Below are 27372 nucleotides of genomic sequence, written 5' to 3' on the forward strand. Positions count from 1 at the left end.
TGCGATCACGATATCTTGCTATTGTGTTATTGTCTACATACGCTGTGTTTGTGAAACCTACCTCTCCACTCACCTGATGAAGCAGCAGTGCTCTGAAAGCTCGTGATTCCAAATAAACCTGTTGGACTTTAATCTGGTGTTGTGAGACTTCTTACTGTGCTTACCCCAGACCAATGCCAGCATCGCCACATCATGGCTCCTCCGGCAATTGGCTAGCATAGTTAGGGTGGATAGTTAGAGGCTTTTTCCCAAGGTGGAAGGGTCGACTACAAGAGGCTGCAGGTTTAAGGTGAGAGGGGATAAGTTTAGGGGAGACGTGCGGGGAAAGTTTTTCACACAGAGGGTGGTGGGTGCCTGGAACACACTGCCAGTGGAAGCAACGTTCAAGATGTATCTTGATAGACACACGAACAGGAGGCGACCAGAGGGATAGAAACCACATACGGGCACAGGCTTGGAGGGCCGAAGAGACTGTTCCTGTGCTGTACTGTTCTTTGTTATTTGTCCTCTTTAAAGCAATCTTATCTGCTGAAAAGCAAAACTGTGCTTGAAGTCATCTGGTCACTGCCTCTTTGCTCCTCTCTTTCTTCTTACTTTTCTCGATCTTGATGGTGTTGTAGCTTCAGCAAAGAAAACACATATTGTGGAGCTCGAATTTAATCTTTGAGGTGGGTCGCAGAAGTCAGGGTATTTTCCAGTTCGGCGCGCCCACCCACAAAGACAGGAATTTGAACCCGTGCAGTGGGTGCTAACAGGAATTTGGCCTGCCACTCCCAGAAAGAGATTACAGGCAGCCATACAGGCTGCTGAGTATGGAGCTGAGCTATAAAAAGGTTTGCCTCGGGACTCTGGGACCTTTCCCCAGTTACAATGGAAACATAAGGCCCTCTAGCAGTCAGTCAACACTTCACACACTCCCAATGCCCCATCCTTGCCACCTCATGCTCCCCAACCACCCCCATGGTCCTTGCATCACTAAGTCAATCCTCCCCACCCCACCTCCACCCTCCATGCCCCCCCATGGAAAATTTTGGCACTTATATGCACATTTAGCCATGATACACTACATAGAACCAATGAAGCTCATAGTGGCAAATACTATGTATTACATAAGCTTTTTTTAAAAAAGTCATTCATTCATAACTTTCCGCTAAAAAATACCTCTAACTACAACCAGATAAAAGTGTCAATCATCCAGATCTTTTAAAGTATCATTAGCTAAAATTGCAAGCACTCAAAACTTTGGAACCTCATGTAAATAAACTTTGTCCAATGGACAGGTTAGATCAGAGAGAAAAAAGCTTTCAATTAAGCAGTACTTCCCCTGGGGAACAGCTGCTTTAATGGCCAAATGGATGTGTGAGCTCTCTGACTCCGTAAAGATTCAACGCCTGGTCTTCCATTGGTAGCTAGATGGTAAAACTGCAATGCTAACACACACGAACATGTGCAGACAAACATTTGAACCTGAAGAGGAATTGTTGCATTCACTAATCCAACAATTAAAAAGGGAAATCCTTAAATAAACAAAACCAACAAAAAAACCCCACATATTTTGGCATAGAAATACATCAAAATGTCTCATATTATCAAATGATGCAAAGTGTTAAAGAACTGGTTGAACGAGTTCAATTATAGTGACCAACAGGTCAGAAACTAACCAGTCACATGTGGACCCATCCAGGCATCACTAAGTGTCTCGGCACAATGAATTCTGGCAATAACAAACCTTCACCTCTCACAAAAGAGGCCTACAAATGGGCTTTCTTTGAAATGAATGGAAACACTTTGAATTATTGAATTAACTGCAAACCTATAATTGTCTTAATGTGTATTTGAATCAACTGATGCAGTTGTGTTAATGCTTAATTTAGTGTTTATTTGAGGTACAGTGACTACTTTATCCACTGGTTAATTGCCAGTGGAGGTGAACTGGAATCAGTCGCAGCTTCACTATAGACTTTTATTCATCCTGGAATTTTTCTTTGTTTGTGATTTGGTGTTCTACAAATTTACTGGGTTCCAGAGGCCAGTTATACAGAATAGACAAAGGACCACTTGGTGGACTCACGTGTATTCCCCAGTCTTCTTAAGGAAGGCAAGTCTGACCCACAATTTAACCACTTCCATTGCCAGTAGGGCCAGGTGGAAGGTCCCAAATCCACTGCAGCTGGAACAGGGATCAAACATCGAGATGTTGGCACTGATCTGATACATGCTGGCCATGATGTGGAGATGCCGGCGTTGGACTGGGGTAAAAACAGTAAGAAGTCTCACAACACCAGGTTAGAGTCCAACCAATTTATTTGATAACCTGAAAGCTTGTGAGTTTACTATCAAATAAATTGGTTGGACTCTAACCTGGTGTTGTGAGACTTCTTACTGTGTACACACTGGCCATCCATGCAACTAGTTCCCTTCCCAAGAAATCTTGAGTTGCTGTGGCAACATGCATATTGTAGTCCAGAGCAATGGACAGTGATAGCAGAAACTTCAATTTTATTATCATCACATGACTGACTAGGAATCTCTCCTGCTTTTACCGTAGAATCCCTACAGTGCTGAAATTCAGCCCACTGGCCCTGCACTGACTCTTCAAAAAACCATCTTACCCTGGCCTATCCCCTGCCCCATCCCTGTAACCCTTCATTTACCATGGCCCATCCACCTATCCTGCAAATCCCTAGACACTAAGGGGCAATTTACCGTGGCCAATCCACATCTTTGGACAGTGGGAGGAAACAGGAGCACCCGAAGGAAACCCACATAGACACGGGGAGAACGTGCAAATTCCACACAGTCACCCAAGCCAGGATTGAACCCAGGTTCCAGACACTGCGAGGCAGCAGTACTAACTACTGTGCTGCCTGTGCCGAAAGTGGATCTTCTAGAGTTGATGCCCTGAAGGAGGCTCAATTTTCCAGCCTCAGAATATTCCTGGAGAACTATCTTCACTCTCAAGAGATCCATCTTTTGGTCTCAGAGGGTGACCAGAGATCGACCATCACTTTCAAAAGGTCCACCTTCTTCCTCCATTAGTGCATCATTAACGTTGGACGCCCTTTCAATAAGGCACCTGGACATGAGGATGGACTAGGCACCATCCAGGCCAATGCACAGGGTGAACAAACCCAGATGTACAATTAATGAGGTTGTGGTCAGAAAAATTGGTGTGTTTTCCAGCCAGCTGCCATACTGGGAAAGACATACTTTTATTCAATCATGGGACATGGGCATCGCTGGCTGGCCAGCATTTATTGCCCATCCCTAGTTATCCATGTCGAGAGGGCAGTTGAGAGTCAACCAATTGCTGTGGTCTGGAGTCACATGTAGGCCAGACTAAGTAAGGACAGCAGATTTTCTTCCTTGAAAGACATTAGTGAACCAGATGGGTTTTTCCAACAATTGACAACGGTTTCATGGTCATCAGTAGGTTCCTAATTCCAGATTTTTTTTCATTGAGTTCAAATTCCATCAGATGCCGTGGCAGGATTTGAACCCAGTCCCCCAGAACATTAGTTGAATTTCTGGATCAATAGTCTAGTGATAACACCTTTAGGCCATCACCTCCACATTCCCTCCTCGCCATGCCACTTAACCTCAAAGTGGGAGAATTCTGCTCATAAAGTGGGATTTTCCGACAACGCTCGCCCCAAAACGAGAAAATCTCGTCCGCAGTCAACGGAACTTCGCATGGTCCATTCCCTCCCCCCCGTCCACTGCTATGTTTCCCGTGTTGGCGGGACAGGAAAATTCCACCCATTGAGTCTGAATGGAGAAAGAGTATAGGAAAAGAGTAAAAAGGGAGAGAACAAATTCTGCATTAGCATCATTAATAATCAATTAGTATCCTTGCACCACATGTGGGTGAAGGAAATCTGGATCTGCACTTCCAATCTTCAAAGTGATAATTTGCCAATGAGCAAAGTTTAATGAGTAGCAGAGGGGCACCGATTCGTTTGGTTGCTTAATTGTATTATTCATCAAAAGAAAAGCCATCTGCAACAATGGTCCATAATTTGCTGTCAATGTAACAGTGGGGCTAATGGCGCTGTTATTTATGCAGAAATGCTGGCTTCAAGCGAGGGCGGCTGCATACTTAAATGCAGAAATCCAAAAGTTTCACTCCAAGGTGGGCCTTTCCATGCCAACAGCTTCACAAAAACAATACCTCGCTGTCCTACCCACCACCAAAGTGCATTGCACAACTACTATATTTTCATGGGAGATGTGAACTAAACCCAACACACAAATGAATCCTGCCCATTTTAGTCCAAATAACCTTTCAACAACATGATCTGCATTATCTTCAGGGGCCTCCTCCTGATCCTATCTTCTTTGTTTCTATGTGTGTTTCCACTCAATCTCTCAGGCGTTGAAAATTAATTTGAACAATTCTTTTAACTGTGGGTGCACCAGCATCACAAAAAAATACACATTTGGATGGGCACTTGAAACACCGTAACACTCGAGGACATGTGCAGGAAAATGGTCTTTTCGTGGTACTTACTGTTGATGCAGACTTGATGGGCCGAAGAGCCTTTTCTGTGCTCCATGACTCTATGACTATGTCATGGGCTGCAATGGCTCATGAGGCAGCTCACCACCACTACAGGGGCAGCAGGGTGGCACAGCGGTTACCACTGTGCCTCGCAGTGCCAGGGATCTGGGTTCAATTCCTGGCTTGGGTCACTGTCTGTGCAGTGTCTGCATCTTTTTCCCGCATCCGCGTGGGTTTCCTCCGGGTGTTCCAGTTTCCTCCCTCAGTCCAAAAGTCATGCTGGTTAGGTGAATTGGCCATGCTAAATAGTCCCTCAGTATACCCGAATAGATGCTGGAGTGTAGCAACGAGGGGGTTTTCACAGTAACCTCATTGCAGTGTTAATGTAAGCCTACTTGTGACACTAATAAATAAACTTCAAACTTTAAACCACCTTCTCAGAGGCAATTAGGGATTGGCAATAAATGCTGGCATAGCCAGCAAACTCCACATCCCTTGAAAGGACAAAACAAATTGGAGATTTCTTCAAAGTGTAAGGTTTAAATTTAGTTGTTTTAATTTTCCATTGTTTCTTTTTCACATGATTAATCTATTTTTTTCTTTCCCTCTCTTTATTTCACTTTCTTTAATTTGACTTGCATTCACTCTTCCTTCTCACCTCAACTCTTGCACTGTTAATTTCACAGTTCTTCAATGTGATTGGTTAAGCCAATAGCTGTCCTGTTTAATCAAGTCCCAGGAATGTGTTTTCCATCAATACGCACGATTAGCAACCCATAAAACACATCAAAACTTATCTCGGTAAGAGTCTCGAGGAGCAGAAGAAGGAGTGAAGAAATTAGATTGGATTGGACTGACCATACACATAAGTTTGTCACCACAGTTAATCCACCTCGGCCTACCATTTAATTTCACACCTCCCTCACTCCCTCCATAACTGCTGCCACTCTATAGTGTCCTCAGCGACAGCAACATGTTTGAAGTGAAGTCCTGCAGTGAGTTGACACAGGTGCTCTGGTGAGCCTCAGCAACTGCACGTCAGACCAAAATATTAATCAAATCAATCATACTCTGATCACAGGGTGAAAAGGGAGAACTCAAATCTGTGACTCATGACTGAAATAGAGAAAACAGCTTGTGATTGAGAACAGAATATAGAGCATCCTGACTGTGATAACCCACTGAATATAAAGAGAAGAATCTGTTATAGATCAGTGAATATAGAGGATACAGAATGTATTGATCAGTGAACGTAGAGAGTACGGTTTGTTATTATTTAGGGAATAGAGAGGGTTCAGTTTGTTATTGATCAGTGAGTATAGAGGGTAGAGAATGTTATTGATCAGTGAACATAAACAGTATAGTTTGTCATTAATTAGGAAATAGAGAGGGTACAGTTTGTTATTGATAAGTGAATATAGAGAGAATAGTTTGTCATTGATCAGTGAATATAGAGAGTAGGTTATTATTAATTGATATATACCAAGAGCACAGTTTGTAATTGATGGATATAGAGCGTACAGTTTGTTATTGATCAGTGAATATAGAAGTTACAGTTTGTTACTGATCATTGAGTACAGAGAGTACAGTTTGTTAGTGACCAGTGAATATAGAGTGCAGTTTATTATTGATCAGTGAATATAGAGACTACAATTTGTTACTGATTCATGAATATAGACAGTACAGTTTGTTATTGATCGGTGAATATAGAGGGCACAGTTTGTTATTGATCAGGGAAGATAGAGAGCACAGTTTATTACTGATCAGTGAATATAGAGACTATAATTTGCTATTAATTCATGAATATAGAGAATATGGTCTGTTATTGATCAATGAATATAGAGAGTACAGTTTGTTATTGATTGGTGAATATAGAGAGCACAGTTTGCTATTAATCAGTGAAAATAAAGAGTACAGTTTGTTATTGATCAGTGAATATAAACAGTACAATTTATTATTGATGAGGGAATATAGAGAGAACAGTTTGTCATTAACCAGTGAATGTAAAGGGTACGGTTTGTTATTGATCAGTGAATATAGAGAGTACAGTTTGTTATTGATCAGGGAATATAGAGAGTACAGTTCGTTATTGATCAGTGAATATAGAGGGTACAGTTTGTTATTGGTCAGTGAGTATAGAGAGTACAGTTTGGTATTGATCAGGGAATATAGAGAGAGTAATTTATTATTAATTCATGAATATAGAGAGTACAGTTTATTATTGATCAATGAAGAAGGACAGCCCTGTTTGCTATTGATCATTGATTTTAGAGGGTACAGTCAGTTATTAATCAGTGAACAAAGAGAAAACATTTGGTATTGATCAGTGAATATAGAGAGTACAGTTTGTTATTTATCAGTAAATATAGAGAATACAGTTTGTTATTGATCAATGAAGAAGGACAGTCCAGTTTGCTATAAATCATTGATTTCAGAGGGTACACTTAGTTAATAATCAGAGAACAAAGAGAAAACATTTTGGTATTTACCAGTGAATACAAAGGATACAGTTTGTTATTGACTGATGAATATTGAGGATACAGTTGTTATTAGTCAGTGAATATGGAGGGTTCAGTTTGTTATTGATCAGTGAATATAGAGAGTACAGTTTCTTATTGATTCACAAATATAGAGAGTAGAATTTGTTATTGATTGATGATGAAAGATGGTACAGTTTGTTATTGATCAGTGAATATAGAGAGTACAGATTATTACTGATCAGTGGAGAAGGACAGTCCAGTTTGCTATTGATCATTGATCTCAGAGGGTACACAGAGAACAAAGGGAAAACATTTTGATATTGATCAATTAAAACAGAAGATACAGTTTGATATTGACTGATGAATATTGAGGGGACAGTTAGCTATATCAGTGAATATAGAGATTACAGTTTGTTATTGATCAGTGATTATAGATTGTTACTGATTAGTGAATATAGAGAGTACAGTTTGTGATTGATTCATGAGTATAGAGAGTACAGATTATTATTGATCAGGGAATATAGAGGGTACAGTTTGTTATTGACTGATGAATATTGAGCATACAGTTAGATATATCACTGAATATAGATATTACAGATTGCTATCGATCAGTGAATATAGATAGTGCAGTATGTTATTGATCAGTGAATATAGGGAGTATGATTTGTTATCGATTCATGAATATAGAGAGTACAGTTTGTTATTGATCAGGGAATATAGAGAATACAGTTTGTTATTAATCAGTGAATATAGAGGGTACAGTATGTTATTGACGAGTGGACATTGAGATTACAGTCTGTTATTGATCAGTGAATATAAAGAGTACAGTATGTTATTGATCAGTGAATATAGAGAATACAGTTTGTTATTAATCAGTTAAGAAGGACAGTACAGTTTGCTATTGATCAGTAAATTCAGAGGCTACAGATAATTAGTAATCAGTGAATATAGTGAACAAATTTTGATATTGATCAGTGAGATACAGTTTGTTATTGACCGATGAATATAGAGGATAGTTTGTTATTGACCGATGAATATAGAGGATAGTTTGTTATTGATCAGGGAATATAGGGAGTATAATTTGTTATTTATTCATGAATGTAGAGTGTACAGTTTGTTATTGACCATTGAATTAGGGAGTATAGTTTGTTATTAATCAATGAACACGGAGTGTACAATTCGTTATTGATCAGTGTATATAGAGTACAGTTTATTATTGATCAGTGAATATTAAGAGTACAATTTGTTATTGATCAGTGAATATTTAGAGTACAATTTGTTATTGATCAGTGAATACAGAGGGTACAGTTTGTTATTGATCAGTGAATGTAGAGGGTTAGAGTTATATAATGATCAGAGAATACAGAGAGTACAGTTTTGTATTGCTCAGTGAATATAGAGGGTACAGTTTGTTTTTGTTAAGGAGTATAGTGGGTGGAGTCTGTTGTTGATCAGTGAATTCAGCGGGAAGTATTTGTTATTGATCAGTGAATATAAACCATACAGTTTATTATTGATCAGGGAATATAGAGAATACAGTTTATTGTTGATCGTGAATATATAGATCACAGTTTGTTATTGATCAGGGAATATACAGAGTACAATTTGTTATTGATCAGTGAATATTGAGAGTACAATTTGTTACAAATATTCACTACATGGCAGATGTAGTTCCTTGCTTCCTCGCAGGGTTCACTTATTTCACAATAGGAACATAGAACGTAGAACACTACAGCACAAACAGGCCCTTCGGCCCACGAGTTGCACCGATCACATCAACACCTACCAATCTATAGACCTATCTATAACCCCCAATCCCATAAAACCCCATATACTCATCCAGAAGTCTTTTAAAAGACCCCAGCGAGTTCGCCTCCACCACCACTGACGGCAGCCGATTCCATTCACTCACCACCCTCTGAGTGAAAAACTTACCCCTAACATCACTTCTGAACCTCCCTCCCCGCACCTTAAATCTGTGTCCTCTCGTAGCGACCATTTCAACCCGGGGAAATAGCCTCTGAGAATCCACCCTATCTATTCCTCTCAACATTTTATAAACTTCTATCAGGTCGCCTCTCAACCTTCGTCTCTCCAGGGAAAAGAGTCCCAGCTCCCTCAACCTAACTTCATAAGGCATGCCTCCCAGTCCAGGCAACATCCTTGTAAATCTCCTCTGTACCCTCTCAATAGCTTCTACATCTTTCCTATAGTGAGGCGACCAGAACTGCGCACAATACTCCAAATTAGGCCTGACAAGGGTCTTATAAAGTTGCAGCATTACCTCCCGGCTCCTAAACTCAATCCCTCGATTAATGAAGGCCAGTACACCATACGCCTTCTTGACCACCTCTTCCACCTGCGAGGCTGATTTAAGAGTCCTGTGGACCCGGACCCCAAGATCCTTCTGCTCTTCAAATTCATTCTCACCTTAGCAGAGGAAGATTAAAACAAAAGAGTGCAATTTGTTATTGATCAATGAATATAGTGTATAGTTTGTTTCTGATCAGTGAATATGGAGAGCAGCCTGTTATTGATCGCGAATATAGAGGGGACAGTTTTTTAATGATCACTGAATATAGAGAGCATGATTTATATTAATCAGTAAATCAGTGAATAATCAGAGAATACAGTTTGTTACTGATCAGTGAATACAGAAGGTAGTTTGTTATTGTTTTTAATCGCTGAATATAGAGCTTGCAGTCCATGACAGATTTCTGAATATCAGGTGTACTGACTGTAATAGAACATTGAGTGTAATCTGCCTAAATCATTGATTATGGACCATAAAATTTGTGTTGGAAATACAGAGTGGAGCTCCTGCATAGTGTCACACAAATCATGTCAGCAATGTTTGATATTCCTACAGGCAGAAAAACATGCAAAGCTTTCACAACATCCATTTCATCCAGCCAAGTTACAGCCTCTTCAGGTGTATTGCTGGTTGGAGTTTGCATGTGTGTGAATCATAGTTGTGACAGAAGTTGTTACTTCTCCAGACAGCAAAGATATAGGAAACTGCGTGAAAGAGTTTTACTTCTGCGTATTGATGGTTGAAAGTTCCTTCAGTCAGACTTCAGGAAAGATACTCTTGTGAGTGGCAGATATAGTTCCTTGCTTCCTCGCAGGGTTCACTTATTTCACAATAGGAGTTCTCATTCTCACCTTAGCAGAGGAAGATTAAAACAAAAGAGTGCAAAAGCCTCGGAGGCTCAGAGTTCCATTTTCACTTCTCTCACATGACGAATGAATTTTCCCTCAGTTTGTTCAGGGAATCTCGTCTTCTCCCGTTTGGTCTCCACAGGGAGTGGAAACCCTTCAGAAGTGCAAATGCTGCCCAGATGCCGTCAGTTACATATTCAGTGAGCAGCAGCAGAGGAAGGCGATGTTTCACTGCACTCACAGGGGAGGACCTACATCAATCCGACTACAGAAGAGGACCCTTGATTGAGGGCTCAAGGAGGAAGACGGATGGAGAGAACAAATTTAAAAAAATAGGCCAAACATCTTTATTCAGGATTGGGATATAAATTCTACAAATGGAAATCTGTTCCTTTTTTATTCAGTCGTGGGACATCTGATCACACATCTCTTCACTGATTGTAGGAGTTTGAGGTGGTGAAATTGGAATCTTGGATCATGTTCTGCCATCCAACTCTATCAAATATACAGCTTATATCCTGAAAGACGTTTTTTTAATTCACTCATGGGACATGGATGTCGCTGGCTGGGCAGCATTTATTGCCCATCCCTAGTTTCCTGCAGGCAGTTGCTGTGGCTCTGGAGTCACATGTAGGCCAGACCAGGTAAGGATGGCAGATTTCCTTCCCTAAAGGACATTAGTGAACCAGATGGGTTTTTCTGACAATCGACAATGGTTCTATGGTCAATCAGTAGATTCTTAATTCCAGAGGGGAAGGAGAGAGTTGGGGAAGATGATGGAGATTGTTGCAACGTCGCACTATTGGCTTTAAATAGCTCAATAAATGATATGGGGGAAGGCAGAGGAAATCTCTTTCAGCTGAAGACCTCTTCAGGCAAAGTTCAGAACCTTCTGAACCAACTCCCCTCTGACCCCACTCTCATTCTGGAGTTATGGCAGCTTAAAGGAATTAATGAGTTAAAGTATGAAAGCACTTGGGAATCGATGGTTTACAGCAATGGGTACACAATAGCTGTCAGGAACAGAAAACAGCTGCAGCAATAGCAGCCAGAGGAAGTGTTGCAATAAGGACAGCTGTAGCTTTTGAAGCTGAACTTAACCTCACCTTATGGTGCCCCTGCCAGTGTGTTTGAAGGCAAGTGGCTCAGAAAATGCAAATTGTGGCTTCCCACTGCCTTCCCCTTGTGGTTGGGCCATCTCCCATTTTATGGGAGGTGGGGTGGAGGGTGCAGGGGCGGGTGGGGAAGGCGGCAGCTCTGGTGAGGGCTGGTAAAGTGAGGTATCAGGCAGCCCACCCACCTTGTGTCCCCTGAGACTGATGTGTCCAATGAATAGTCACTTATGTGCCCCTCCGTGTCTCCTCTGGCATTTTACCATGCTAGGGCAAAGCATGGTAGCTTTTACTACACAAGATGGTGTCAGGCAAGGGAGGGAACCTTCTCTGGAGGGTCTCCTGATGCCCATCAGAGGAAATCCCCCAAGATCTTACCTACCTTTAATCCTCCCCCCTTGGCCTCTCAAACCTGGGCCTCTCCCCAAAATCCACCTCCTTGGGACCAGGCCCCACTGACACTTCGGGCTTATTCGGTTAGACTGGCGTCATAACCTCCTTGTGTTTGGGCTTTGGCTGACTGAGCGATGGCCACTCTGACACTACACAGCTGCCAGCCAAAGGCTCCCCAGATGGGGGAAGAAGTCTTACCCTGTGGTAATTAAGGCAGCTCCCAGCACAACTTGGCTGTGGGATGTAGTTAAAAGAGAAACACGGCTTCCAGCAAAATCTATCCTTAAAATGAAAAGGGATATAGGAAGTTGAAGACATGATTCCAAGGGGAACAAGGGGCAAGCTTCCCAATGAATGATATAAATATCCCTCCCTTTCAAATTGGCCTCACAGATTGTGAGTGGCTCCTTCTTAATCTCCAAAACCCAAATGTTAGACATGAATTAATGACTGTGCGTGAATAGCAGAGGTGAGTGTTATGGCTCCAGGCTGTGCTTGCTACATTTCAGACAGTAGACCTATAATTGCCCTAAAAGCATGTTGAATGAATGCAGCAGCTTGTGATGGATGCATGGCCATTGAACCTCATTATTTCTGTGTGAATTGCACAAACTAAAAGAGAATTCTCGAACAATGATCAAATTGCGCACATTATGACCACAAAATAGTCTTTCAATGCACAGGGAAGGTCACGCAATTCTTGAGAAGGGCAGACTAAGTCAGTTAGGATTGTATTAATTGAAGTTTGGAAGAGTGAGAGGGGAAGTCATAGAAATGTACAAAGTTTTAACAGGATTAGACAGGATAGATTCAGAAAGAATGTTCCCAATTATGGGGCAGTCCAGAGCTTGGGATCATAGTTTGAGGATAAGGGGTAAATCTTTTATAACAGAGGTAAGGAGAAATTTTTCACCCAGAGAGTGGTGAATGTGTGGAATTCACTCCCACAGAAAGTAGTTGAAGCCTAAACGTTGTGTGATTTCAAGAAGGAATTAGATATAGCTCTTGGGCTAAAGGCATCAAGGGATATAGGGAGAAGGTTTGATCAGGATGTTGAGTGTGATGATCAGTATTGATCAAAATGAATGATGGAGCAGGCTCAAAGGGCCAAATGTCCTCCTCCTGCTCTAGTTTCTATGTATGTTTCTATGTCTCCTCTGGGAGGCAACATATATCCTAAGAAACTTCTTAACAAATACTGTAAGGTGGAGATCTGGGAGTGTTGGACCCATGGACAATTTGTCTCTAAATGTTAATGAAGAACAGTTCACACCTTCCCAAACACTTTTAGCAGATTATGGCGTGGCCTCTCAAGAGGGGATTAATCTCTGCGTCAAAACAGAAGGCACAGAAAAGCATCTCCAAAGGTGTGCAGCAGATGGAAGGGAATTGTAACAGAATCCAATGTTATTCTTTGTGGCAATATCAGAGACGTCCATTACAGAGTATTTGAGAGTGTGCAGCAGTTCCAGAAACTTCTTCATAGGTCCCACAGAACAGAGGTTTTCTGACACAGATCACCACGGTTATACAGAGGATTAATCATTAATGATGTCTGGGTATTTGCAGAAAGTTCTGCATCTTTTTCCTGATTGCCGGATGTTGGTCCTGTTTTAATTCCTCCAACCAATAAACGCATGAAGGTGGGTGAAGCATGTCGTGTTTTCAATTTGCCCTTTGAGAAACCCTAAATTGTCTTGACAAATGAAGCTGGAATCCTACCGAGTGAAGTGCAAAATATCTTCCAGATCGACACCGTGGCACAGTGGGTTAGCACTGCAGCCTCGCAGTGCTAGGGACCCAAGTTCCATTCCAGCCTCAGGTGACTGTCTGTGTGGAGCTCTACATTTGTCTTCTTAGGTTTCCAGTATCGTCGCACACTCCAAAGATGTGCAGGTTAGGTGGACTGGTCATGCTAAATTGCCCCTAGTGTTCAGGGGATTAGGAGGGTAAATATGTGGGATTACGGGTGGGATAGGCCTCCTTCTGCACTGTATGAATTCAATGATAGACTCACTGTAATGTAAAATACTGAAAGCAAAATACTGCGGATGCTGGAAATATAAACAAAAAGTGGTGATAAACACAACTGGTCTGGCCACATTTGTAGAGAGAGGACAGAGTTAATGTTTCAAGTCAAGTGTGACACCTCTTCAAAAGAGGAATCATATTCAAATGGACACATTGGCCAGAATTTTACCAGCCCTCTCCCCATGGGAATCAGACAGGCGAGGGGTGGGACAATGGAAAGATCCATTGACCTCAGGTGGGATTTTACGGTTTCCGGATGAGCGAGGCTGTAAAATCTCACCCATTAACTCTGTTTCTCTCTCCACAGATGCTGCCAGACCTGCTGCGTTTATCCAGCAGTTGCATTATATTCAAGTAATGAAGTTTTCTAACAGCACCAAAGCTACTCCAATTCAACTTTAATCTTCCAGTGTTGGATAATTCATCAATCTCTATATTCAATAATGTGTGGCATAGTGGTTAGCACTGCTACTTCACAGCTCCAGGGACCTGGGTTCGATTCTCCGCTTGGGTCATTGTCTATGTTGAGTTTGCACATTCTCCCCGTGTCTGCGTGGGTTTCCTTTGCGTGCTCTGGTTTCCTCCCACACTCCAAACATGTGTGGGTTCAGTGACTGCCCATGCTAAATTGCCCCTTAGTATCAGGGGGATTAACTAGGGTAAATGCATGGAGTTGGGGGTAGGGCTTGGGTGGAATTGTGGTCGGTGCAGACTCGATGGGCCGAATGGCCTCCTTCTGCACTGTAGGATTCTATGATTCTAATTCTATACAAATGGAGTTTAAGTAGAGAGTGTTGTAGGTGGGTAATGCACTATAGATGACAGAGTAAGTGAAGAAGAGGGATGTTGCACAGGCTGATGTTACTACCACAAAGGTTTCATTCTCTTCATCTGAACATGCCTCCTCCCAACAGAAAACGCATGTCTGCAAGAACAACAGTGTGAGCATTTCCCTCATGGCTCCTCAGTGTGCCCACTTCAGTCAGAAAACGACATTTATTGCTCATTAAATGTGCTGAGTATCTGGCAGGCAGGAGAAGGCGACGGCTCCAATCTGACAGTATGCATCACAATCCGAGTGCTCTGCTCATGTGAGAACTCAAACAAGGACACAGCGCACCCCTTGAAGGGTTAATACAGTTCAGCCTGTACGTCGCAGTGAGATTCTGCTGAGGGTCAGTGTACGTGGGATACAGATTGTGTGTTTCAATGCATGAAAACCCAATTGTACATCCACGGCAGATGAGACAACACATTTCATTTTAACAAACTGGTCTCTGAGTTGCATTCATAAATTGCAATCTTATTTCCACCTTCCATTTTGGAGATCCATTTAATCTTCATTTTAATTAGCTCTGTTTAAGGAAAAGAGGATAAGCAGTGAGACTTTTTGCCCACTGCATGTGTGGCAGTAAGTAAGAAATAGGGGCGATGAATTGGCAGGATGGGGTGGATTGCTAATGAGTCCAGCACTGATCACAGGCATCCCCAACAGCTCATTTGTATCACCATTTTCAAGGGATCTCCTGGCTGCATCTGGAACCCAATTAACACCAATCGGGCTGGATGCATAATGAGAATCGCTCTTCTCCGAGATGGATTTGCTTAGCGAGCAATGAGATTTCCGACACAACGCTGAGACAGCTGATTGACACTTGGCAGGTTAAAGAGCCGGAGGTGTCACGGTGGGGAAAACTCGCTGGCCCAGGTCAAGGGCTGGCTTAGAAAACTGCAGGGACGCGGGAATCCAGGCTGCAGTCAGAATGAATGGGTAATGTGATACACGCTTCCCTAAGCAGGAGTGTGCAGAAAGCAAATCAGATTGTTAGAAAAGTGAATAATGAGGGGAAAGGAACAGCCAAGAGGCAAGTGCTGGAAATCTGCAATACAAAACGGCAAATGTGAGGAACACACAAATCAGCCAGCATCTGTGGAGAGCAGGCCTTTCTTCTAATAGAAAGCAGTTTGGATTATTTAGTTGCACACAACAGCACTGAATGAGATGCTGTGATTATGTCCTTGAAATGTACTTAGATTGAGAGTCTATCATTTTCAGTTTTGATGTAGGGTTTATATGGACTTCAATGGAAAGATCAGGGAAGATATAAAATGGGTTGATGATTCTCTATTGCCTATTTTACACAACAGCAATTTGCATTTATATGGCGCCTTTAGAGCAGTAAAACATCCCAAGACACTCCACAGAAGCATTATGAAACATCGAGTCACAAGATCACACGTCAGGTGCCAAAAGCGTAGGCTTTCAGGAGCATTTGAAAGGAGCGGAGTGGAGAGGTTCGCAGAGGATATTCCAGAGCTTAGGGCCCAGGAGCTGAAGGCACAGCACTAACAGCAGGCCGTGAAAATCAAGGATGTTCCAGGGTTGGAGGAGTGCAGAGGGCGGCACAGTGGCATCACTGTCAGCGACCCGGGTTCAATTCCGGCCTCAGGTGACTGTTTGTCAGGAGTTTGCACATTCTCCCTGTGTCTGCGTGGGTTTTCTCCGAGTGCTCTGGTTTCCTCCCACACTCCAAAAGATGTGCAGGTTAGGCGGATTGGCCAGGCTAAATTGCTCCTTACTGTCAGGGGGATTAACAGGGTAAATAAGTGGAGTTACGGAGATAGGGCCAGTGTGATAGGGGAAGTGCAGACTCAATGGGCCGAATTACTTCCTTCTGCACTGTAGGGGTTCTATGATCCTGGAGCATTGTCGGGCTGGGGAAGGAGTGTTTGCAGAGACATTTACGGCCCATCACATCCCCTCCCACAGCCAGCACCTACCAGAACAAAGCCTTTCTCAGCATCAGGCTACAATGAATCATTCTGCCGTTTATCAGCATCATCGGGTCACGTCATCCTGCACTAAGCCCTGATACGCTGAAATCAAAATTGACACTAAATTGGCTTCAGTGCCAGTGCCCACTGTTCTCTCAGAGCATATCACCCAGAATACCCCACAGATCAGCACACTGGGCATCTGTTTGACTAGGTCATGCTAATGAGCTGGTAATGGTTTTCATTCCGTTTTCCTGGATCAGAACTGCATCGTAAATTAGCAGCTGTGAAACCAATTTGCGAAACAGAGAAGCAGAGCGCGGTGGAGGCAGGCTCACAGACAAGCCGAGGGAAAGGTGTCCACTACCTCTCGCCTTGCCTCCCCCCGCTCCCCCCGACTACCTCCGCCCCCCCCCCCCCCCCCCCCAACCACCCACAACTGACTCCAATCCCCAATTATCCACCCGCTGAACACCGCTGCGACCAGATTGACGTCAAGTAGTTGAGTCAAAGGGAAGGGTCACAGGATTGTCTACACCTGGGCGGCACGGTGGCACAGTGGTTAGCGCTGCTGCCTCACAGCACCAGGGAATCAGGTTCAATTCCCGGCTTGGGTCACTGTCTTTGTAGAGTCTACATGTCCTCCCCGTGTCTGCGTGGGATTGCTCCAGTTTCCTCACACAGTCTGAAAGATGTGCTGGTTAGGTGCTAAATTCTCCCTCAGTGCACCCAAACAGGCGCCGGAGTGTGGCGCCTGGGGGATTTTCATAAGTAACTTCACTGCGGTGTGAATGTACGCCTCCTACTTGTGACTAATAAATAAACTTTAAAACTATTTCCTGAATATGTTTTTCCACCAGTTCTTTAACAGTGGGATTGAAATGGGTGCAGCCAAAGGTAGAATTATTATAAGAACATAAGAAATAGGAGCAGGAGTAGGCCATCTAGCCCCTCGAGCCTGCCCCGCCATTCAATAAGATCATGGCTGATCTGTCGTGTTTCAGTTCCACATTCCCGCCCTCTCCCCATAATCCTTAATCCCCTGTCTTATCAAAAACCCATCAACCTGCCTCTTAAAAATATTTAGCGAGGCAGCCTCCACCACTTCAATGGGCAGAGAATTCCAGAGATTCACCACCCTTTGAGTGAAGAAGTTCCACCTCAACTCCGTTCTAAACTGCCCCCCCTTTATCTTGAGGCTGTGCCCCCGAGTCCTACTATCCTTTCTGAGCGGGAAGAGTCTCTCCACCTCTATCCTATCCATCCCATTCGTCATCTTATATGTCTCAATGAGATCTCCCCTCATTCTTCTAAACTCTAACGAGTACAAGCCTAGTTTATTCAGCCTCTCCTCATAGTTCAACCCCCTCAACTCCGGCATCAGCCTAGTAAACCTCCTCTGCACTCCCTCCAAGGCCAAAATATCCTTGCATAAGTACGGCGCCCAAAACTGCACACAGTACTCCAGCTGCGGCCTCACCAGTGCCCTATACAGCTGCAGGTGCATGCAAATAATGCATGCATTAGGAACAGCCAAATCAAGCTCAAGGTGATCCACTGACTGGCATCATTGATCAGGATATAGAAATATGGAAGATAGGAGCAGGAGGAGACCATTTGGCCCTTCGAGCCTGCTCGGCCATTCATTACGATCATGGCTGTTCGTCCAACCCAATCGGTTATTCCTGCTTTTTCCCCATAACCTTTGATCCCATTCGCTATATCCAGCTGCCTCTTGAATACATTCAATGTTTTGGCATATGGGAACAAGCCATGAGCTGCCTGTCAAGGCTATGTTCTCTTACTGTTCCATACACATAAGTAGAACATTACCTGCGTCACATTATCAGGCGTTAATGTAAGCCTACTTGTGACACCAACAAAATAAACTTCAAATTTTCACAGTACACTGATGTTCCTTGTGTTATGCAACAGCTCTAGTGTAGCCTGTGTTTAGCATCAGGTTATATGTAAATTGTGCACAGACCCATTTTCCCGCTTGTTACTCAAATAAAATCCACTTGGAGCGTTTGTGTTCCAATGTCAGCCGTGCGCTGAAATAAACCTGCAATTTCCAACCTCAATCAGTATTCATTTCCTTGTCTGCTGCTGGCAGCTGTGAAGGTGTGCTGTTGGTTTATGGCAATAATCATGTCCCAGCATTGTTTCACATCTTGTTAAATAATCAAAGATTGTCACACAGAACAATGCTTTAAAGCTGCACCACTACACAACACTGACAGCCACACTGAAACAGCCTGTGAGGGACATCTTTCTTTGTTATTGTGTATACCACATTATTTATGGATGATAATAGTTATGCGTTGACAGGTTTATTCTCTCCTCGGGTGGAGTGAGTGGAGGGTGCAGACAGGAAGAGCCCATCTCAACATTTAACCCATTTATAGAATGACCGGGGTGGGGGGGAGACAGAGGGGCGGGGTGGAAGGGAGAGCAAGGAGGGGGAGGGAGGAGACAAGGTGGGGAGAATGGTTAGAAACCAGATATTGGCTGGACCCCCAGAGAGATCCCAAAGCTTCATGATTGTAGCAGGGGTGTTAACAGTTGGCACAGGGGTTAGCACCGCTGCCCCACAGCACCAGGGACCCAGGTTCAATTCCAGCCTTGGGTCAAAAATCAGAATGAAAAGTCTGCATGTTCTCCCTGTGTCTGCGTGGGTTCCCTCCGGGTGTTCCGTTTTCCCCCCACGGTCCGAAGATGTGCAGGTTAGGTTGATTGGCCATGATAAATTGCCCCTTAGTGTCCCAGGATGTGTGAGTTGAGGAGGATTAGTGGGGTTACAGGGATAGGGCCTGGGTAGGAGGCTCTGTCAAAGAGTCAGCCTCCTTTTGCACTGTGGGGATTCTATGACTCAATACCTCTGAGTTGGGCAATAAATAAATAAATAAAAACAACTGCTGAAAAGTTAGAAATGTCAGAGGGGCACCCCACATATCTTCCTATTTTCCTTGTTTGATCTCAATCAGGAAGAACAAATTGCCTCCATAGAATTCCTACAATGCAGAGGAGGCCATCGAGTCTGCACCGCCAACAATCCCACCCAGGCCCTATCCCCCAAACTCCACGTATTTACCCTATTAATCCCCCTGATACTATGAAACAATTTAGCATGTCCAATCAATCTAACCTGCACACCTTATGGGAGGAAACTGGAGCACCCGAAAGAAATCCACGCAGACTGTGGGGGGGGTAAAGAGTGTGTAAACTCTGCGCAAAGTCACTCAAGACAGGAGTTGAACCCAGGTCCCTGACGCTGTGAGGCCACTGTGCTAACTACTGTGCCATCATTCCTCATGGGTCACATGCTAAAAGCTGCCCAATCTCTGGTGGAATTGGGTTAATGTCATTGGGAAAGGGAAAATGAAACAGTGGGAATAATGAACCAATGGATGACCTTACTGATGCAGGGCTGAGTTGAGGTCTTTCAAATCCAACTTCTCGGAAACTAAAACACCAAACATTGCACGTTCCTTGAGGCTTGTTAAGTAGAAGGAAGTGTCTGGGCTGGTGTGGGATGCCTAATACATCTGATGGCCCTTCAACAAAATACTGTAATGATCTCTTAATAGCAGCAAATATTGACCTATTCAACTTCCATTTATTTATTCCTGACAGATTGCCCTTCCAAATTGATCTTTATTCGTTTTTCCTTCTTGAACAAGGGCATAAACACAGCGGCTACAACAATAGGTCAGTGGCTAGGAATACTGCAGCGAGTACCTCTCCTCCTGACTCACCAAAGTCTGTCCACCATCTACAAGGCATAAATCAGCTGTGTGGTGGAATACTCCCCATTTATCTGGAAGGGTGCAGCTCCAAAAACATTCAAGAAGCTTGACCGTCCAGGAAAAAGCAGCCCGCTTGATCGACACCACATCCACAAGCTCCCCCCACCACCGGCGCTCAGTAGCAGCAGTGTGTACTATCGACAAGATGCACTGCAGAAATTCACCAAAGATCCTTAGACAGCACCTTCCAAACTCACGGCCACTTCCATCTAGAGGAACAAGGGCAGCAGATACATGGGAACACCACCACCTGCAAGTTCCCCTCCAAGCCACTCACCATCCTGACTTGGAGATATATCACCGTTCCTTCGCAGTCGCTGGGTGAAATTCCTGGAATTCCCTCCCTAACAGTATTGTGGGTCAACCCACAAAATGTCGACTTCAGCAGTTCAAGAAGGCAGCTCACCGCCACCTTCTCAAGGGCTACTAGGAATGGGTAACAAATGCTGCCCAGCCAGCGACACCCATGTCCCACGACTTAAAAAAGAAATCAAAATTACAGGGTACAGGAAGGGAAAGTGAATGAACACTACAAGAGGAAGACTGGCAGTGGTTTATCAGCCAAGAATATGCGTCATGTGACAGTGTGGATCCATCGTATCGCTGCATTGCTTAATTTTAGCATTTGAACCATCCTTCAATGTGACTTCTAAAATGGCAGCTATCACTCATTACAACACCAAGATGAAATTATAATGTGGACACTGTCCATTGTGGGGGCCATGCATAATCATTGGTCAGTATTACATAGTGAAGATGGCAGTTTGGATATTGTAGAATCATAGAACGCCTACAATGCAGAAGGAGACCATTTGGGGTTCACTGAGTCCGTATCAACCACAATCCCCCCCAGGCCCTATCCCTATAACTCCATGCATTTACCCTGGCTAGTATCCCTGACACTCAGGGACAACGGAGCATGGCCAATCCACCCAACCCGCACATCTTTAGACTGTGGGAGGAAACCGGATCACCTGGAGGAAACCCATGCAGACACAGGGGAACGTGCAGACTCCACACAGACAGTGACCCAAGCCAGTAATCAAACCCGGGTCCCTGGTGCTGTGAGACAGCAGTGCTACCCACTGTGCCACCGTGCCGCCCATCACCTGATAATACCTTGAAGCATTAAATAAACAGAGCAGATAGTCTTCCACACTGCCTTTCTTTAAACTAAGCTCTTTTGCTAGCTGCCAGAAAGGACCCAGGACTATTACTTACGTGGCGAAAAACTGCAGCAGGCGACGGTGCAGAGGGACCTCGGGGTCCTTGTGCATGAGTCGCAAAAACCCAGCCTGCAGGTGCAGCAGGTGGTCAGGAAGGCGAATGGGATGCTGGCCTTCATAGCGAGGGGGATTGAATATAAAAGTAGGGAGGTCTTGCTGCAGCTGTATAGGGCATTGGTGAGGCCGCAGCTGGAGTACTGTGTGCAGTTTTGGGCGCCGCACCTGCGCAAGGATATTTTGGCCTTGGAGGGAGTGCAGAGGAGGTTTACTAGGCTGATGCCGGAGTTGAGGGGGTTGAGCTATGAGGAGAGGCTGAATAAACTAGGCTTGTACTCGTTAGAGTTTAGAAGAATGAGGGGAGATCTCATTGAGACGTATAAGATGATGAATGGGATGGATAGGATAGAGGTGGAGAGACTCTTCCCGCTCAAAAAAGACAGTAGGACTAGGGGGCACAGCCTCAAGATAAAGGGGGGGCGGTTTAGAACGGAGTTGAGGAGGAACTTCTTCACTCAAAGGGTGGTGAATCTCTGGAATTCTCTGCCCGTTGAAGTGGTGGAGGCTGCCTCGCTAAATATTTTTAAGAAGCGGGTTGATGGGTTTTTGATAAGAGAGGGGATTAAGGGTTATGGGGAGAGGGCGGGAAAGTGGAACTGAGCCACGACAGATCAGCCATGATCTTATTGAATGGCGGGGCAGGCTCAAAGGGCCAGATGGCCTACTCCTGCTCCTATTTCTTATGTTCTTATGTTCTTATGACCCCAGAACCACAAAGCATTGAGGCCTTTTTCTTATAACAGGGCTATTTCTTCACATGTGTCCAACCACTTAAATAACGGGTAATGAGGAACAAGGAATCATTACTATCTTATCCCTTTTGCAAGGGTTGTACCACACAGCTAAAGTTGTTAAAATGCATCTTTGTCAGTGCTAAACTGTTCCTACACCATAAGACAAGGTGCAAAATATTTAAAAGCCTGAGCTCTAACTCATAGCTGAGTCGATTATTAGCTGCAGCTGGAATGTGAAAAACAGTATATCTAAATGACATTCATCTGAATTTCATACATGTTCTTTTCAAAGTTCTTCCATTATTTTGACTATCTATTTACTGAGGTTGACACTGTTTCACATTCAATCCTCCTTTGATGTAAATAAGTGGCTCATTCTGAATTAACAAGTCTGTCCTTGAAACTGATAAATAACTCACATCAGTGATACAGCAGAGGGAAGGTGATCAAGCAAACATGATGCACAGGTACAATCACCAGACTGAGTACACATCACGGACTGGCCACCAGAGTGGGTACACATCACTGACTGTCCACCACAGTGAGTACACATCACTGACTGACCACCAGAGTGGGTACACATCACTGACTGACCACCAGAGTGGGTACACATCACTGACTGGCCACCAGAGTGGGTACACATCACGGACTGGCCACCAGAGTGGGTACACATCACTGACTGGCCACCAGAGTGGGTACACATCGCTGACTGGCCACCAGAGTGAGTACACATCACGAACTGACCACCAGAGTGGGTACACATCACTGACTGACCACCAGAGTGGGTACACATCACTGACTGACCACCAGAGTGGGTACACATCACTGACTGGCCACCAGAGTGGGTACACATCACTGACTGGCCACCAGAGTGAGTACACATCACGAACTGACCACCAGAGTGGGTACACATCACTGACTGACCACCAGAGTGGGTACACATCACTGACTGGCCACCAGAGTGGGTACACATCACTGACTGGCCACCAGAGTGGGTACACGTCACTGACTGGCCACCAGAGTGAGTACACATCACGAACTGACCACCAGAGTGGGTACACATCACTGACTGACCACCAGAGTGGGTACACATCACTGACTGGCCACCAGAGTGAGTACACATCACTGACTGACCACCAGAGTGGGTACACATCACTGACTGACCACCAGAGTGAGTACACATCACTGACTGGCCACCAGAGTGGGTACACATCACTGACTGGCCACCAGAGTGAGTACACATCACTGACTGGCCACCAGAGTGGGTACACATCACGGACTGACCACCAGAGTGAGTACACATCACGGACTGACCACCAGAGTGAGTACACATCACGAACTGACCACCAGAGTGGGTACACATCACGAACTGACCACCAGAGTGGGTACACATCACTGACTGACCACCAGAGTGGGTACACATCACTGACTGGCCACCAGAGTGGGTACACATCACTGACTGGCCACCAGAGTGGGTACACATCACTGACTGGCCACCAGAGTGGGTACACATCACTGACTGGCCACCAGAGTGGGTACACATCACTGACTGGCCACCAGAGTGGGTACACGTCACTGACTGGCCACCAGAGTGGGTACACATCACTGACTGGCCACCAGAGTGGGTACACATCACTGACTGGCCACCAGAGTGGGTACACATCACTGACTGGCCACTAGAGTGGGTACACGTCACTGACTGGCCACCAGAGTGGGTACACGTCACTGACTGGCCACCAGAGTGGGTACACATCACTGACTGGCCACCAGAGTGGGTACACATCACTGACTGGCCACCAGAGTGGGTACACATCACTGACTGGCCACCAGAGTGGGTACACATCACTGACTGGCCACCAGAGTGGGTACACATCACTGACTGGCCACCAGAGTGGGTACACATCACTGACTGGCCACCAGAGTGGGTACACATCACTGACTGGCCACTAAAGTGGGTACACATCACTGACTGGCCACCAGAGTGGGTACACATCACTAACTGACCACCAGAGTGGGTATGCATCACTGACTGGCCACCAGAGTGGGCACACATCACTGACTGGCCACTTGAATCTCCTTTTTCTCCTCGTTGCAAGACCAGCTCATTTCAATGGTTGAGAGGGGCTGACCAAGTCATTTTCAAAGCTAATTACTGAATATTAATCTTCTTGGAATGGTACACAAAAGGAACACATGCAGTTATCAGATGGGTTGGGAGTGATTCATAAATATAACTTTATATATATATATATTTGTATATATAGGAATAAGAGAATTCAGTCCCATTCTACTCTATCATTCCCACATTCTATCCAATCATTTCATCACTGCCCGTGGAGAATCATGCCGGGTTCTGTCAATGCATTTTATCGCCAGCTGATATGTTGCAACATATTTCTGGAACATCAAAGCTAGTTGACCAAAACTGTACAATCCACATCCAATATTTAGCCCTGGATGATGCTTTTCCACAGGCAACATTTCCAAGATTACCATTGTCATTGTGTTGTCTGGAATTCTTGGTCATTATAGAACAGAATAGAATCCCACAGTGCAAAAAGGGGCTGTTTGGCCCAATAAGTTTACACTGACTGCTTGATAGAGCATCTTATCGAGGCCTTAGCCTTGTAACCCCACATATTTACATAAGAACATAAGAACATAAGAAATAGGAGCAGGAGTAGGCCATCTGGCCCTTCGAGCCTGCCCCGCCATTCAATAAGATCATGGCTGATCTGTCGTGGCTCAGTTCCACTTTCCCGCCCTCTCCCCATAACCCTTAATCCCCTCTCTTATCAAAAACCCATCAACCCGCTTCTTAAAAATATTTAGCGAGGCAGCCTCCACCACTTCAACGGGCAGAGAATTCCAGAGATTCACCACCCTTTGAGTGAAGAAGTTCCTCCTCAACTCCGTTCTGAACCGCCCCCCCCTTTATCTTGAGGCTGTGCCCCCTAGTCCTACTGTCTTTTTTGAGCGGGAAGAGTCTTTCCACCTCTATCCTATCCATCCCATTCATCATCTTATACGTCTCAATGAGATCTCCCCTCATTCTTCTAAACTCTAACGAGTACAAGCCTAGTTTATTCAGCCTCTCCTCATAGCTCAACCCCCTCAACTCCGGTATCAGCCTAGTAAACCTCCTCTGCACTCCCTCCAAGGCCAAAATATCCTTGCGCAGGTGCGGCGCCCAAAACTGCACACAGTACTCCAGCTGCGGCCTCACCAATGCCCTATACAGCTGCAGCAAGACCTCCCTACTTTTATATTCAATCCCCCTCGCTATGAAGGCCAGCATCCCATTCGCCTTCCTGACCACCTGCTGCACCTGCAGGCTGGGTTTTTGCGACTCATGCACAAGGACCCCGAGGTCCCTCTGCACCGTCGCCTGCTGCAGTTTTTCGCCACGTAAGTAATAGTCCTTCCTACCATTCTTCCTACCAAAGTGGACCACCTCACACTTGCCAACATTAAATTCCATTTGCCATTTCCTGGCCCATTCGCCCAGCCTATCTAGATCCTTCTGCAGACTCTCCACACCCTCCGCACAATTTGCCTTTCCCCCAATCTTGGTGTCATCAGCAAATTTCGACACCCTACACTCGGTTCCCTCCTCCAGATCATCTATATAAATGGTAAATAGCTGAGGCCCCAGCACCGACCCCTGGGGCACCCCACTAGTCACCAACCGCCAATCCGAATAGCACCCATTGACCCCCACTCTCTGCCTCCTATTTGACAACCAATCCTCTATCCACGCTAACACCCTACCCCCAACTCCATGTCCTCTGACCTTCTGCAGTAACCTCTTGTGAGGTACCTTATCAAACGCCTTCTGAAAATCCAGAAAGACCACATCCACCGGCTCTCCTCTATCCACCGCCCTAGACACATCCTCATAGAACTCCAGTAAATTTGTCAGACACGACTTCCCTTTAATGAAACCGTGTTGCGTCTGCCCTATCAAGCAATTCCCTTCAAGATGCCTCGCAATTTCCTCCTTAATGACGGATTCTAACATTTTACCTACCACAGACGTTAAACTAACCGGCCTGTAATTCCCCGCCTTTTGCCTGGCACCCTTCTTAAACAACGGCGTAACATTAGCCGTTTTCCAATCCTCCGGCACTTCCCCGGAATCCAGCGACGTCTGGAAAATAACCACCAAGGCATCCACTATCACCTCCGCCATTTCTTTCAGAACCCTCGGATGCATTCCATCCGGTCCTGGGGACTTGTCCACAATCAGCCCCTCCAGTCTGTCGCGCACCACCTCTCTAGTAACAGTAATGTCATGAAGACCCTCCAGTCCTACCACCTTTCCATCGCTAACACCCGGCAAATTATTCACGTCCTCCTCCGTGAAGACAGAAACAAAAAAGTTATTCAAGACCTTAGCCATATCCCCATCCCCTACCACTAGGTCCCCTTTCTCATCCGCTAAGGGACCAACGTTCACCCTAGCCAGCCTCTTCCTTTTTATATATTTATAAAAACTCTTGCTATCTTTTTTTATATTAAGCGCTAGCCCAGCTTCATAGCTTCTCCTACCCTCCTTTATCAACTTTTTTGTCAATCTTTGTTGACATTTAAACCTTTCCCAATCCTCTTCTCGCCCACTGCTCTTAGCTACTCTAAATTCCTCCGCTTTTAATTTAACACTTTCCTTCACCTCCTTCGTTATCCACGGCTTATTACCTCTCTTCCTACTGTCCTTTTTAACCATCGGAATAAATTTCTGCTGAGCACCAAGAAAGATCTCCTTAAAGATCCTCCACTGCTCCTCAGCAGACCTACCTTCCAACGCGCTCCCCCAGTCCACATTCGCCAATTCTTCTCTCATCCTACCATACTCCCCTCTATTCAAACAAAGGACACGTGTCCGGGAACCCACTTTCTCCTCCTCCATCTGCAACAGAAACTCCACCATACAATGATCACTCTCTCCAAGAGGATCCTTCACCTCAAGGTCCCTAATTCTACCCGCCTCATTACATAGCACCAGATCCAAGATAGCTCGCTCCCTCGTCGGCTCCAACACACACTGTTCCAGGAAACTATCCCGGCAGCATTCCAAGAACTCCTCCTCGAG

The 27372-nt window shown here is 44.8% G+C and overlaps 1 protein-coding gene across 1 annotated transcript in view; it reads right to left on the minus strand.

Annotated features, from left to right (window-relative positions):
* LOC145359671 (NT-3 growth factor receptor-like) overlaps positions 1–27372 on the minus strand; it is a 760567-nt gene that overhangs the window by 292960 nt on the left and 440235 nt on the right. The window lies entirely within an intron of this gene.

The sequence above is a fragment of the Carcharhinus amblyrhynchos genome, chromosome 28 (genome assembly GCF_965287045.1).
Source record: "Carcharhinus amblyrhynchos chromosome 28, sCarAmb.v2.hapA, whole genome shotgun sequence".
Taxonomy (NCBI): Eukaryota; Metazoa; Chordata; class Chondrichthyes; order Carcharhiniformes; family Carcharhinidae; genus Carcharhinus; species Carcharhinus amblyrhynchos.